General features: G+C 39.8%; 1 protein-coding gene across 12 annotated transcripts in view; it reads right to left on the bottom strand.

Moving 5' to 3' along the window:
• The window catches only part of GTDC1 (glycosyltransferase like domain containing 1), a 523,084-nt gene that overhangs the window by 478,496 nt on the left and 31,819 nt on the right, over positions 1 to 12,769 (bottom strand). The window contains exon 5 of one of the 12 annotated variants that reach the window (XM_060410058.1): positions 1 to 12,769. This exon is cut by the window's left edge and continues 39,127 nt beyond it; it is cut by the window's right edge and continues 18,779 nt beyond it. The exons of the other annotated variants lie outside the window; for them this stretch is intronic. The gene's annotated coding sequence lies outside the window, so the exon portion shown is untranslated. 12 annotated transcript variants of the gene reach the window in all.

Below are 12,769 nucleotides of genomic sequence, written 5' to 3'. Positions count from 1 at the left end.
GAGGAAACGGCAACCAACTTCAGTATTCGTGCCTAGGAAATCCCATGGACAGAGAACCCTGGCAGGCTACAGTTCATGGGTCACAAAAGAGTTGGACATGACTTAGGGACTAAACAAACAACAAACAAGACACAAATGTGGCCAGTTCTGGCCTGAGAATTTTTATTTCCAACAAATTCCCTGTGATCCTAAAGTTGCTGACCAAGTACCACATTCTCAGAGTTGCTAAACCATCTGCTGAACGATTAAGTCTAAAAACATAATATTGGGGAAAAAAGAGCCAGCTGCACAAGAACAAGTATAGATATCATTTATATAACGTTTTGTTATGGATGTGGTATTTCACTTCAGTCTGTCTGACTCTTTGCGACCCTGTGGACTCTGGCCTGCCAGGCCCCTCTGTCCATGGGATTCTCCAGGCAAGAACACTGGAGTCGGTTGCATGCCCTCCTCAAAGGAACCTTCCCAACCCAGGGACTGAACCCCATCTATTATGTCTCCTGCATTGGCAGGTGGGTTCTTTACCACTGGGAAGCCCTTTGTAATGGATATTATATATGTATAAACACAAGCATGGCAATGTGAACACCCAATTCAGAATACCTGCTATCTTTGAGGCCATAAAAGAACAGAATTATTGATCGGCACTACAGAGAGCCTCAGCTCTGTCTACAAAGGTTAATTGCACAAGTGAATGAAAAACAAAAAAAATTGAAGTAAACATGGCAAAAAGGTTAAGTTTTGACAAAGCTGAGAGTTACATTGTATTACTCTCTATACATATTTGCACTTTTCTATAAATTTAAAGCACTTAAACATTTTTCAAAGAGAAAAGAACCTTAACTATTATATAACTCTGGCACCACCGACAATCAAGTAAAATATTCCATTCAAAATTTTAAATTTTACCAGTTGGAAGAACAATTGTACTTATGGAAAAAAAAAAAAAAAAACTTCACAGTAACCAAGATATAAGGTTACTTGAAGCTTGAGAATCACAATTTAAAAGACTAAATAGAAACAAATCCACTTCAAATGAACACATCTGAAAATTTACTAATATACTATGTAAATTAAGAATATTAAAAATGAGAACTACTATCCCTTAGAAATAATGGTAACTGTGACATTCAGGTTAACTTGACTCGACTATGTCTTTTGCATGAAATGTCAAAAATAAATTTTAAACTGTTTTAGAGAGGCAAAGATAAAACATAACAGGTGAAATTTCTATAAACCTAGAGAAAATAATAGGAAAAGGTTAAATTAACATGAAAGGAACAGATATAAATCTTAGAAAGAAAATTTCAATCTAAAAAATATAGAATAAATGCAAATTTCATAAAATAACTTTTAACTATTAAATTAGCCAATTGTGTGTTCAGTTCAGTTCAGTCGCTCAGTCGTGTCCGACTCTTTGTGACCCCTCGAATCGCAGCACGCCAGGCCTCCCTGTCTATCACCATCTCCCGGAGTTCACTCAGACTCATGTCCATCGAGTCAGTGATCCAGCCATCTCATCCTCGGTCGTCCCATTCTCCTCCTGCCCCAAATCCCTCCTAGGATCAGAGTCTTTTCCAATGAGTCAACTCTTCGCATGAGACGGCCGAAGTACTGGAGCTTCAACTTCAGCATCATTCCTTCCAAAGAAATCCCAGGGTTGATCTCCTTCAGAATGGACTGGTTGTATCTCCTTACTGGTTGGATCTTCTTGAAGTCCAAGGGACTCTCAAGAGTCTTCTCCAACACCACAGTTCAAAAGCATCAATTCTTCGGCGCTGAGCTTTCTTCACAGTCCAACTCTCACATCCATAGATGACCACAGGAAAAACCATAGCCTTGACTAGACGGACCTTAGTCGGCAAAGTAATGTCTCTGCTTTAGAATATACTATCTAGGTTGCTCATAACTTTTCTTCCAAGGAGTAAGCATCTTTTAATTTCATGGCTGCAGTCACCATCTGTAGTGATTTTGGAGCCCCCAAAAATAAAAGTCTGACACTTTTTCTACTGTTTCCCCATCTATTTCCCATGAAGTGATGGGACCAGATGCCACGATCTTTGTTTTCTGAATGTTGAGCTTTAAGCCAACTTTTTCACTCTCCTCTTTCACTTTCATCAAGAGGCTTTTTAGCTCCTCTTCACTTTCTGCCATAAGGGTGGTGTCATCTGCATATCTAGGGTTAATGATATTTCTCCCGGAAATCTTGATTCCAGCTTGTGTTTCTTCCAGCCCAGCGTTTCTCATGATGTACTCTGCATATAAGTTAAATAAGCAGGGGGACAATATACAGCCTTGACGTACTCCTTTTCCTATTTGGAACCAGTCTGTTGTTCCATGTCCACTTCTAGATGTTGCTTCCTGACCTGAATACAGATTTCTCAAGAGGCAGGTCAGGTGGTCTGGTATTCCCATCTCTTTCAGAATTTTCCACAGTTTATTGTGATCCACACAGTCAAAGGCTTTGGCATAGTCAATAAAGCAGAAATAGGTGTTTTTCTGGAACTCTCTTGCTTTTTCCATGATCCAGCGGATGTTGGCAATTTGTTCTCTGGTTCCTCTGCCCTTTCTAAAACCAGCTTGAACATCAGGGAGCTCACGGTTCACATATTGCTGAAGCCTGGCTTGGAAAATTTTGAGCATTACTTTACTAGCATGTGAGATGAGTGCAATTGTGCCGTAGTTTGAGCATTCTTTTGCATTGCCTTTCTGTGGGATTGGAATGAAAACTGACCTTTTCCAGTCCTGTGGCCACTGCTGAGTTTTCCAAACTTGCTGGCATATTGAGTGCAGCACTTTCACAGCATCATCTTTTAGTATTGGAAATAGCTCAACTGGAATTCCATCCCACTTCCACCAGCTTTGTTCGTAGTGATGCTTTCTAAGGCCCACTTGACTTCACATTCCAAGATGTCTGGCTCTAGATTAGTGATCACACCATCATGATTATCTGGGTCATGAAGATCTTTTTGTACAGTTCTTCCGTGTATTCTTGCCACCTCTTCTTAATATCTTCTGCTTCTGTTAGGTCCATACCATTTCTGTCCTTTATCGAGCCCATCTTTGCATGAAATGTTCCCCTGGTATCTCTAATTTTCTTGAAGAGATCTCTAGTCTTTCCCATTCTGTTGTTTTCCTCTATTTCTTTGCATTGATCGCTGAAGAAGGCTTTCTGATCTCTTCTTGGTATTCTCTGGAACTCTGCATTCAGATGCTTATATCTTTCCTTTTCTCCTTTGCTTTTCACCTCTCTTCTTGTCACAGATATTTGTAAGGCCTCCCCAGATAGCCATGTTGCTTTTTTGCATTTCTTTTCCATGGGGATGGTCTTGATCCCTGTCTCCTCTACAATGTCACGAACCTCATTTCATAGTTTATCAGGCACTCTATCAGATCTAGTCCCTTAAATCTATTTCTCACTTCCACTGTATAATCATAAGGGATTTGATTTAGGTCATACCTGAATGGTCTAGCAGTTTTCCCTACTTTCTTCAATTTAAGTCTGAATTTGGCAATAAGGAGTTCATGATCTGAGGCACAGTCAGCTCCTGGTCTTGTTTTTGTTGACTGTATAGAGCTTCTCCATCTTTGACTGCAAAGAATATAATCAATCTGATTTTGGTGTTGACCATCTGGTGATGTCCATGTGTAGAGTCTTCTCTTGTGTTGTTGGAAGAGGGTGTTTGCTATGACCAGTGCATTTTTTTTGGCAAAACTCTATTAGTCTTTGCCCTGCTTCATTCTGCATTCCAAGGCCAAATTTGCCTGTTACTCCAGGTGTTTCTTGACTTCCTACTTTTGCATTCCAGTCGTCTATAATGAAAAGGACATCTCTTTGGGTGTTAGTTCTAAAAGGTCTTGTAGGTCTTCATAAAACTGTTCAACTTCAGTTTCTTCAGCGTTACTGGTTGGAGCATTGATTTGGATAACTGTGATATTGAATGGTTTGCCTTGGAGATGAACAGAGATCATTCTGTTGTTTTTGAGATTGCATCCAAGTACTGCATTTCGGACTCTTTTGTTGACCATGATGCCTACTCCATTTCTTCTGAGGGATTCCTGCCTGGAATAATCAGTGCTGCTATTTTCATTTTATTGGGAATATAAAATGGAAAAACTTTTCAGAAAGAATGTAAAAACATAAATCAAGGGCATTAAAAATACTCCCTTTAATCCAATAATTTTCTTTCTAGGAATATATCCTATCGAAAAAATCAAAATAATGAAAACAAACATTCATACATGAGTATGTTAATCATAACATTAAGTCGTATAGAAAAATTACCCAAACTAAACCACAATGCATACATATGATACAATATAAAATTAAATAAAAAGGAAGATTATAAGATTACACACACTATGATCTTATCAGTTCAGTTCAGATACTCAGTCATGTACAACTCTTTGCATACTTACGGACTGCAGCACATCAGGCCTCCCTGTCCATCACCAACTCCCTGAGTATATCCAAACTCATGTCCGTTGAGTCAGTGATGCCATCCAATCATCTCATCCTCTGTAGTCCCCTTCTCCTCCCACCTTCATTCTTTCCCATCATCAGGGTCTTTTCAAATGAGTCAGTTCTTTGTATCAGGTGGCCAAAGTATTGGAGTTTCAGCTTCAGCATCAGTCCTTCCAATGAATATTCAGGACTGATCTCCTTTAGCATGGACTGGTTGGATCTCCTTGCAGTCCAAGGGACTCTCAAGAATCTTCTCCAACACCACAGTTCAAAAGCATCAATTCTTCGGCACTCAGAATTCTTTAGAGTCCAACTCTCACATCCATACATGACTACTGGAAAAACCATAGCCTTTGGCAAAGTAATTATCTCTGCTTTTTAATATGCTGCCTAGTTTGGTAATAACTTTTCTTCCAAGGAGTTAAGTGTCTTTTAATTTCATGGCTGCAATCACCATCTGCAGTGTTTTTGAAGCCCAAAACAATAAAGTCTGCTACTGCTTCCCCATCTATTTGCCATGAAATAACGGGACCAGATGCCATGATCTTCGTTTTCTGAATGTTGAGCTTTAAGCCGATTTTTCACTCTCCTCTTTCACTTTCATTGAGAGGCTCTTTAGTTCTTCTTTGCTTTCTGCCATAAGGTTGGTGCCATCTGCTTATCTGAGGTATTGATATTTCTTCCAGCAATCTTGATTCCAGCTTGTATTCATCCAGCCTGGCATTTCTCATGATGTACTCTGCATATAAATTAACTAAGCAGGGTGACAGCATACAGTCTTGTATGCATACAGTCTTGTACAGCATACAGTCTCCTTTTCCTATTTGGAAACAATCTGTTGTTCCATGTCCACTTCTAACTGTTGCTTCTTGACCTGCATACAGATTTCTCAGGCGGCAGGTCAGGTAGCCTGGTATTCCCATATCTATCAGAATTGTCCACAGTTTATTGTGATCCACACAGTCAAAGGCTTTGGCATAGTCAATAAAGCAGAAATAGATGTTTTTCTCGAACCCTCTTGCTTTTTCAGTGATCCAACGAATGCTGGTACTTTGATCTCTGGTTCCTCTGCCTTTTCTAAAACCAGTTTGAACATGTGGAAGTTCACGGTTCACATACTGCTGAAGCCTGGCTTGGAGAATTTTGAGCATTACTTTACTAGCATGTGAGATGAATGCAATTGTGCAGTAGTTTGAGCATTCTTTGGCATTGCCTTTCTTTGGGATTGGAATGAAAACTGACCTTTTCCAGTCCTGTGGCCACTGCTGAGTTTTCCAAATTTGCTGGCATATTGAGTGCAGCACTTTCACAGCATCATCTTTTAGGACTGGAAATAGCTCAACTGAAATTCCATCACCTCCACTAGCTTTCTTCCTAGTGATGCTTCCTAAGGCTCACTTGACTTCTCATTCCAGGATGTCTGGCTCTAGGTGAGTGATCATACCATCGAGATTATCTGTGTCCTGAAGATCTTTTTTGTATAGTTCTTCTGTGTATTCTTGCCACTTCTTCTTAATATCTTCTGCTTCTGTTAGTTCCATACCATTGTGTCCTATATTGAGCCCATCTTTGCATGAAATGTTCTCTTGGTATCTCCCTTGGTAATTTTCTTGAAGAGATGTCTAGTCTTTCCCATTCTATTGTTTTCCTCTATTTCTTTGCACTGATCACTGAGGAAGGCTTTCTTATCTCTCCCTGCTATTCTTTGGAACTCTGCATTCAAATGGTATATCTTTATTTTTCTCCTTTGCTTTTCACTTCTTTTCACAGCTATTTGTAAGGCCTCCTCAGACAGCCATTTTGCCTTTTTTGCATTTCTTTTTCTTGGGGATGGCCTTGATCCCTGTCTCCTGTACAATGTCATGAACTTCCATCCATAGTTCATCAGGCACTCTATCAGATCTAGTCCCTTAAATCTATTTCTCACTTCCACTGTATAATCGTAAGAGATCGGATTTAGTTCATAACTGAATGGTCTAGTGGTTTTCCCTACTTTCTTCAATTTAAGTCTGAATCTGGCAATAAGGAGTTCGTGATCTGAGCCACACTCAACTCCCTGTCTTGTTTTGCTGACTATATGGAGCTTCTCCACCTTTGGCTGCAAAGAATATAATCAATCTGATTTCGGTGTTGACCATCTGGTGATGATCTTAACTATGGAAAACTACAAAAGTTCAAAGAGAAAAAATGAAAGGAAATACACAAAAATATTAACTCTGCCTCTGGATGATGGATGATTTGCTCCTTAGCTTCTTTTCTATAACATATATATATATAACTTTTACAATTAGAAAAATAGAAATTTAAAAATACTGGCACTTTCATTAAATATAAAACATTTCAAACGAGGGTATCAGGGCATTCAATAAGTACCTTCGCTGTTATTTCAAGAAATCCTTGAAACATTCATTGCAGTAAAAAGTTGATTATATCTAAGAAGATACAATGTATCTTTCCAAATGTAGACATTATTTAAGAAGCCCTTCATAGCACCTCCCTGGTGGTCCAGTGGTTAAGACTCTGCCTTGCAAAGCAGGGGAACACTGGCTTGATCCCTGGTCCAGGAAGATCCCATATGCCCTGGAGCACCTAAGCCTGTGTGCCACGACTATGGAGTCAGTGTTCAAGAGCCTGGGGGCCACAGCGACTGAAGAACACGTGCCTTAAAGCCTGTGCTCCGTAGCAAAAGAAGCCAATCCCATGAGAAGCCCGCACATCCCAACTAGAGAGTAGCCCCCACTCTTCACAACTAGAGGAAAGCCCGCACAGCAACAAAGAACCAGCACAAAAATAGATAAGTAAGCAAAAGTTAAATTTTAGAAAAACTTGGCCAAAAAAAATAAAAAAGTCCTTCATAGTTTTCCTCTGATTACTTTCAAAGGCACCCACAGTTTTCTAACATCAAAGTGTCTATACATATCTTAAACTGGTTTTCTAATCAATCATTCTATATCACAATCAACATTCCAAATCACATATTTTCATCAACCTGCCTAATGATAATGGCTGAGACCCCAAGACCTCCCAGTCACTGAGCTGTCCCTTACAAACCACTCTAAAGAAAGTTATCATCACCTTGACTTTGTAGGTGTATGAACTCAGGCTAAGTAATTGTCTCAACATCACACAGCTAGAAAGTGGCAGATCTGGGACTTAAACCCTGGTCATTCAACAGAAGTATATCACAGGACCTTTCAATAAAGCTGACATAACATAAAATCCTGGTTTGTTTGGGGTTTTTTGCAAATTTAATTCTGTCTCCCAAGGAAAAACAAGGATAGAGTTGCAGAAAAAAGATACAATTACCAGAAAATGTAATTAAAGCAGCCACCTATTAATCATAGGAAAAGATTTCAATCTGTATCTTTATCACCTACTTTGTACACTTACCTATTGAACACTGACCCCACACACGTGAATCACTTAGTTTAAGGTCAGAGATAAGAGAACACAGGCAAGCAGGTAAAGAGCTGTGACAGGCTGTTTTTTCCAAAAACAGGCACAGCAATATTTCCTGTCCCACAAGCCCTTTCAGGGGCTTACCACACCCTCACCCAAAGTGGGGAACAATTTCCCCTTCAGCTTCAGTTGAACAGGGCTCTCTATCAAGGAACAGAATGACTCAGAAGTAATACTGCATGATTTCCAAAGGCAGCACAGAAAAGGCAATACAGTTGTCCCTCCGCATCTGCGGCCTCCACATACTCGGATGCTACCAACCACAGATCAAAACTATTTGAAGAAAGAAAGAAATTCCAGAAAGTTCTGAAAAGCAAAACTACAATTTGCTCCAAATGGGCAACTATTAACATGGCTTTTTATATTGTATTCACAACTATTTACATAGCATTTACATTGTATTAATTACAATTGATAATTAGAAGTAATCTAGAGATTATTTAAAATATACAGGATGCAAATACTACACCACAGTATATACAGGACTTGAGCATCTCCAGATTTGGGGATCCTAGGGGTGATAGCAAGGACAATGGTGTAGGCGCTTTCCCTGTCCCTCCAGCTCTGGCTCGCCATCTCCTCCCTCCCTCTCCATGCTTCTCTCCCTCTCTATAATACAGTCCTTGTCCCCCTCTTCCCTCTCTCTCACCCTTGCAATCTAGTCACCATTCTGTGAGGAAACCCAGGTAACGTGGGAGGGCTACAAACAGGTGTCCGAACCCCAGATTCCCAGTTGTTATCTCAGCTGACAGCCAGCATCGCCCAGTAGATATGTTCCTGAACAAGCCTTCTGGCCCTCCCCTTGAGCCACACAGCTGACCCAAAGGGTAGCAAAGACAAACTATGCTACATGAAGACTCCAAATCACAGACTCCAGAGAAAAATAAACCTTTTTAAGTTTTACAGCGGTTTGTCAAGAGGTCAAAAACAGTAAGAGGTCACCAAAACATTTGGGGCTGATTTCACAGCAAGTTAAAAAGTTTTGATCATTCCATAGACAACTTGTACAACACTTTGGCAATAATCCTCTTTAAATTAGCTAAACCATAGTCATCCCATGGCTCCTTTGACTTCAGATGGGTCTCTGGAAACTTGAACCTTCAAGGCTGCCTGATTCTCCACTGTGAGTCAAACTCTATAGCACGTTGAAATAAAGTTTCACTTTAACAGCTGGTGTCACATCTTTTCAGGGGGAAGTTCTAAGCAGGGGTGCCAAGAAACTTCCCTCTAGAAGATAGATGTGGCACCCATGTTTTATCTGATCCCACAAAATACACTTGTAGCAAGCTATCCTCTATTACCAGCACTCCCTAGAGTAGAGTATTTCCACAAAGTAATTAGACAATGTACATGGAGAGGATGTACACAAAGTACAAACAGGGAACGCAGAGAAAATTGTGCAGAGGGAAACACACACACAGCGTTGAGTGGCAAGGGAAAGAACAATAAAACACTGCACTCCTGATGCAGTGCAGGCCACAGTACTGTTTATTCACTGCCTTGCTGTTGTTCAGTTGCTCAGTCATGGCCAACTCTTTGTGACCCCGTGGAATGCAGCATGCCAGACCTCCCTGTCCTTCACTATCTCCCAGAGTTTGCTCAAACTCATGTCCATTGAGGCAGTGATGCCATCCACCCATCTCATCCTCTATTGCCCCCTTCTCCTCCTATTCTCAACGTTTCCCAGCATCAGGGTCTTTCCCAATGAGTCGGCTCTTTGCATCAGGTGGCCAAAGTATTGGAGACTCATTTTTAGCATCAGTCCTTCCAATGAATATTTACTGTTGATTTCCTTAATTTATATTTTTTATATAGCTTCAAATGCAATTTCTAAACAAATGAGCTGAAATATGTTAAAAGCTTCTCCTTATCGATGGAAATACAACAAAATTTTACCAACGACAAACTTTTCAATGATGAGGTATGCATGACGTCAACTAAATACAAATAAGAATAGAAACGCTGAGATTAGTTTACTTCATAGATTTAGGAAAGAATTTTCGAATGATAATGGCAAGTATCACATTAAAAAGGTAACCAGTTAGTTATCTATCGATTAATGAGCAAATGATAGACTGTAAAATGTTCCTTGATGACAGAATACATCAGTGTAAGTGAAAGTTGCTCAGTCATGTCCGACTCTTTGCAACCACATGGACTATACAATCCATGGAATTCTCCAGGCTAAAATACTGGAGTGGGTAACCTTTCCCTTCTCCAGGGGATCTTCCCAACCCAGAGATCAAACCCAAGTCTCCCGCATTCAGGCAGATTCCTTAACAGCTGAGCCATAAGGGAAGCCCAAAATACATCAGACTGGTAATCAAATATAAATTCCATGAATATGAGCCCAGAAAAAAAATAGCATTTATGTTTTAGGCATAGTTTTCCACTAGCACAAGACCTTTCTTTTTTAAAATCTTTTTGAGTGTATCTCTGTGTGTGTGTGCATGCACACACACACACGTGCCACACGTATGTGCATGCTCAGTTGTATCAGTCCCCATGGACTATAACTCGCCAGGTTCCTCTATCCATGGAATTTTCCAGGCAAGAATACTAGAGCGTGTTTCCATTTCCTACTCCAGGTGATCTTCCCCGACTCTTGTGTCCCCTGCATTGGCAGGCAGATTCTTTACCACTGCAGCACCTAGAAAGCCCTTTTGACAGTATAATGAAACCCAAATGTTTCCTTTCAGTTAAACCTAGGTCTCTCTAACCACCTAATAAAATCTATTCAGGGTCACAGACTATAGAAAATACAATCATCACCATTGCAAAATTCTTCTATTCTCCTTCATTAACTTTTGGACATATGATATTTATTCATCAGGTTGTTAGGGAACCATTGACTAAAACCACCCATCTTGGCTCAGCATGATGATAACCACTTGCATAAGTTGTCTCACAATAAGAGGTCCAGGTAAGGAACACAGTGCTGTTGCTGAAAACTAACCTGGAGAATTCAGGAAGGGGCCAAATGGAGGGAGGAGACTCCGGTCCACAAGACGCTTGCTCCTTGGAAGAAAAGCCATGATCAACCTAAACAGCATATTAAAAAGCAGAGACGATACTCTGCCAACAAAGGTCCATCGAGTCAAAGCTATGGTTTATAGTCATGTATGGATGTGACAGTTGGATTATAAAGAAAGCTGAGCACAGAAGAATTGATGCTTTTGAACTGTGGTATTGGAGAAGTACTCTTGAGAGTCCCTTGGACTGCAAGGAGATCCAACCAGTCCATCCTGAAGGAAATCAGTCCTGAATATTCATTGGAAGGACTGTGCTGAAGCTGAAACTCCAATACTCTGGCCACCTGATGCAAAGAACTGACTCATTTGAAAAGACCCTGATGCTGGGAAAGATAGAAGGCGGGAGAAGAAGGGGACGACAGAGGATGAGATGATTGGATGGCATCACCAACTCGATGGACATGAGTTTGGGTAAACTCCAGTAGTTGGTGATGGACAGGGAGGGAGGCCTGCTGTGCTGCCGTCCATGGGGTTGCAAAGAGTCAGATACGACTGAGCGACTCAACTGAACTGAGTTACAGTTAAATCCAATCAATTTAAAAGGATAAAGCTTGTCATTTTATATCATTTCTAAGGATCATTTACACAAATTATCAAATAATTCCATTTCAGAAACACTCAAACATAACAAATGACCATACACATGAACAAAATGCAGCACAAAGCTATGTCTATAAAATTACCAGGATATTTTACAAAAATTAATCTAAGTTGATCATTTTTGCTTGAGTGTGTGTGTGTGTGTATATATATACATATAGTTACTGAATACTAAACAGGGAAATAAATAAACAGGCAAATCATACATAAAATGAGTGATCAAAGAGTTAACTATAGTACTCAAGCACCAAGTGACATTATAAAGGAATAAAAGAAGACTACATTATTGTTTTTTGTCACACCTCTATTCCAGAACCTAAGAGATAAACCATAGGGACTCCTGTAGTATACAGCACATGCTTCCAATTGTCTAATATACATAGTAGCTGCTTCTTTGGATGGAAAATCTCTCAGAGGAAACTGTGTGTGCATGTATACATATGCTTAATGCTCTCACAAGCTGTACTAAAAGACATTACATGGGTCACAAAATTCAGCAAGAACAAATCTGGGTGAATATCAAGACCAGCATTAATGATGCATCCTTGGTAAGGCTCTACACAAAGAACTGATTTGAATATAAAAACATTCTTCAGTCTTTCTTGTGTTCACACAGCTTTTCAAACTTGACTAAGTGAAGACCTTAATATTGTCTGAAGAAAGAAACAGTATTTTCATTGATACTTTGAATATGACATCATCTCTCTAGGCCTTGAATCCCTGACCTCTGGGTAAAACAACTAAACCAATTATTTCATATTTTAAAATATATAATCTTTATCTACCTACATACTTGATTTCCAGCCTGTAAGAAGAGTACAAATATTTATTTTCCTATTTGCAATAATAAACATTACTTGTAGCTGACTAAACATCTGTCTCCGAGTCTCTTGGCTTTTCAATTCTCATGAGGGTTTAAGTTGACCATTAAGAAATCCTTAACTATTACCAAATCCAGTTCTTCCACAAGAGACAATTTAACGGCCCTATTTTGTATCATATACCTCTGAGGTCTGAAAGAGACTAAGGGCTCTTTCCACAGAAATACCTACTTATGTACATACAGACAAGATTTTACATAGCAATGAAGCGGGGGGGGGGGGCGGGGTTATTTTAGACTTTCTTAAAATCTGGTGAACTTTGACTTACCTTGCTCACTTTCTTCAAGACCAGAGCCTAAATCTGTATACTAATCTCCACCCCAGTTCCTACC

This window comes from Ovis aries, chromosome 2 (assembly GCF_016772045.2).
Source record: "Ovis aries strain OAR_USU_Benz2616 breed Rambouillet chromosome 2, ARS-UI_Ramb_v3.0, whole genome shotgun sequence".
Taxonomy (NCBI): domain Eukaryota; kingdom Metazoa; phylum Chordata; class Mammalia; order Artiodactyla; family Bovidae; genus Ovis; species Ovis aries.
Note: the sequence above shows the minus strand (reverse complement) of the source record. Positions and strands in the feature narration are given on the sequence as shown.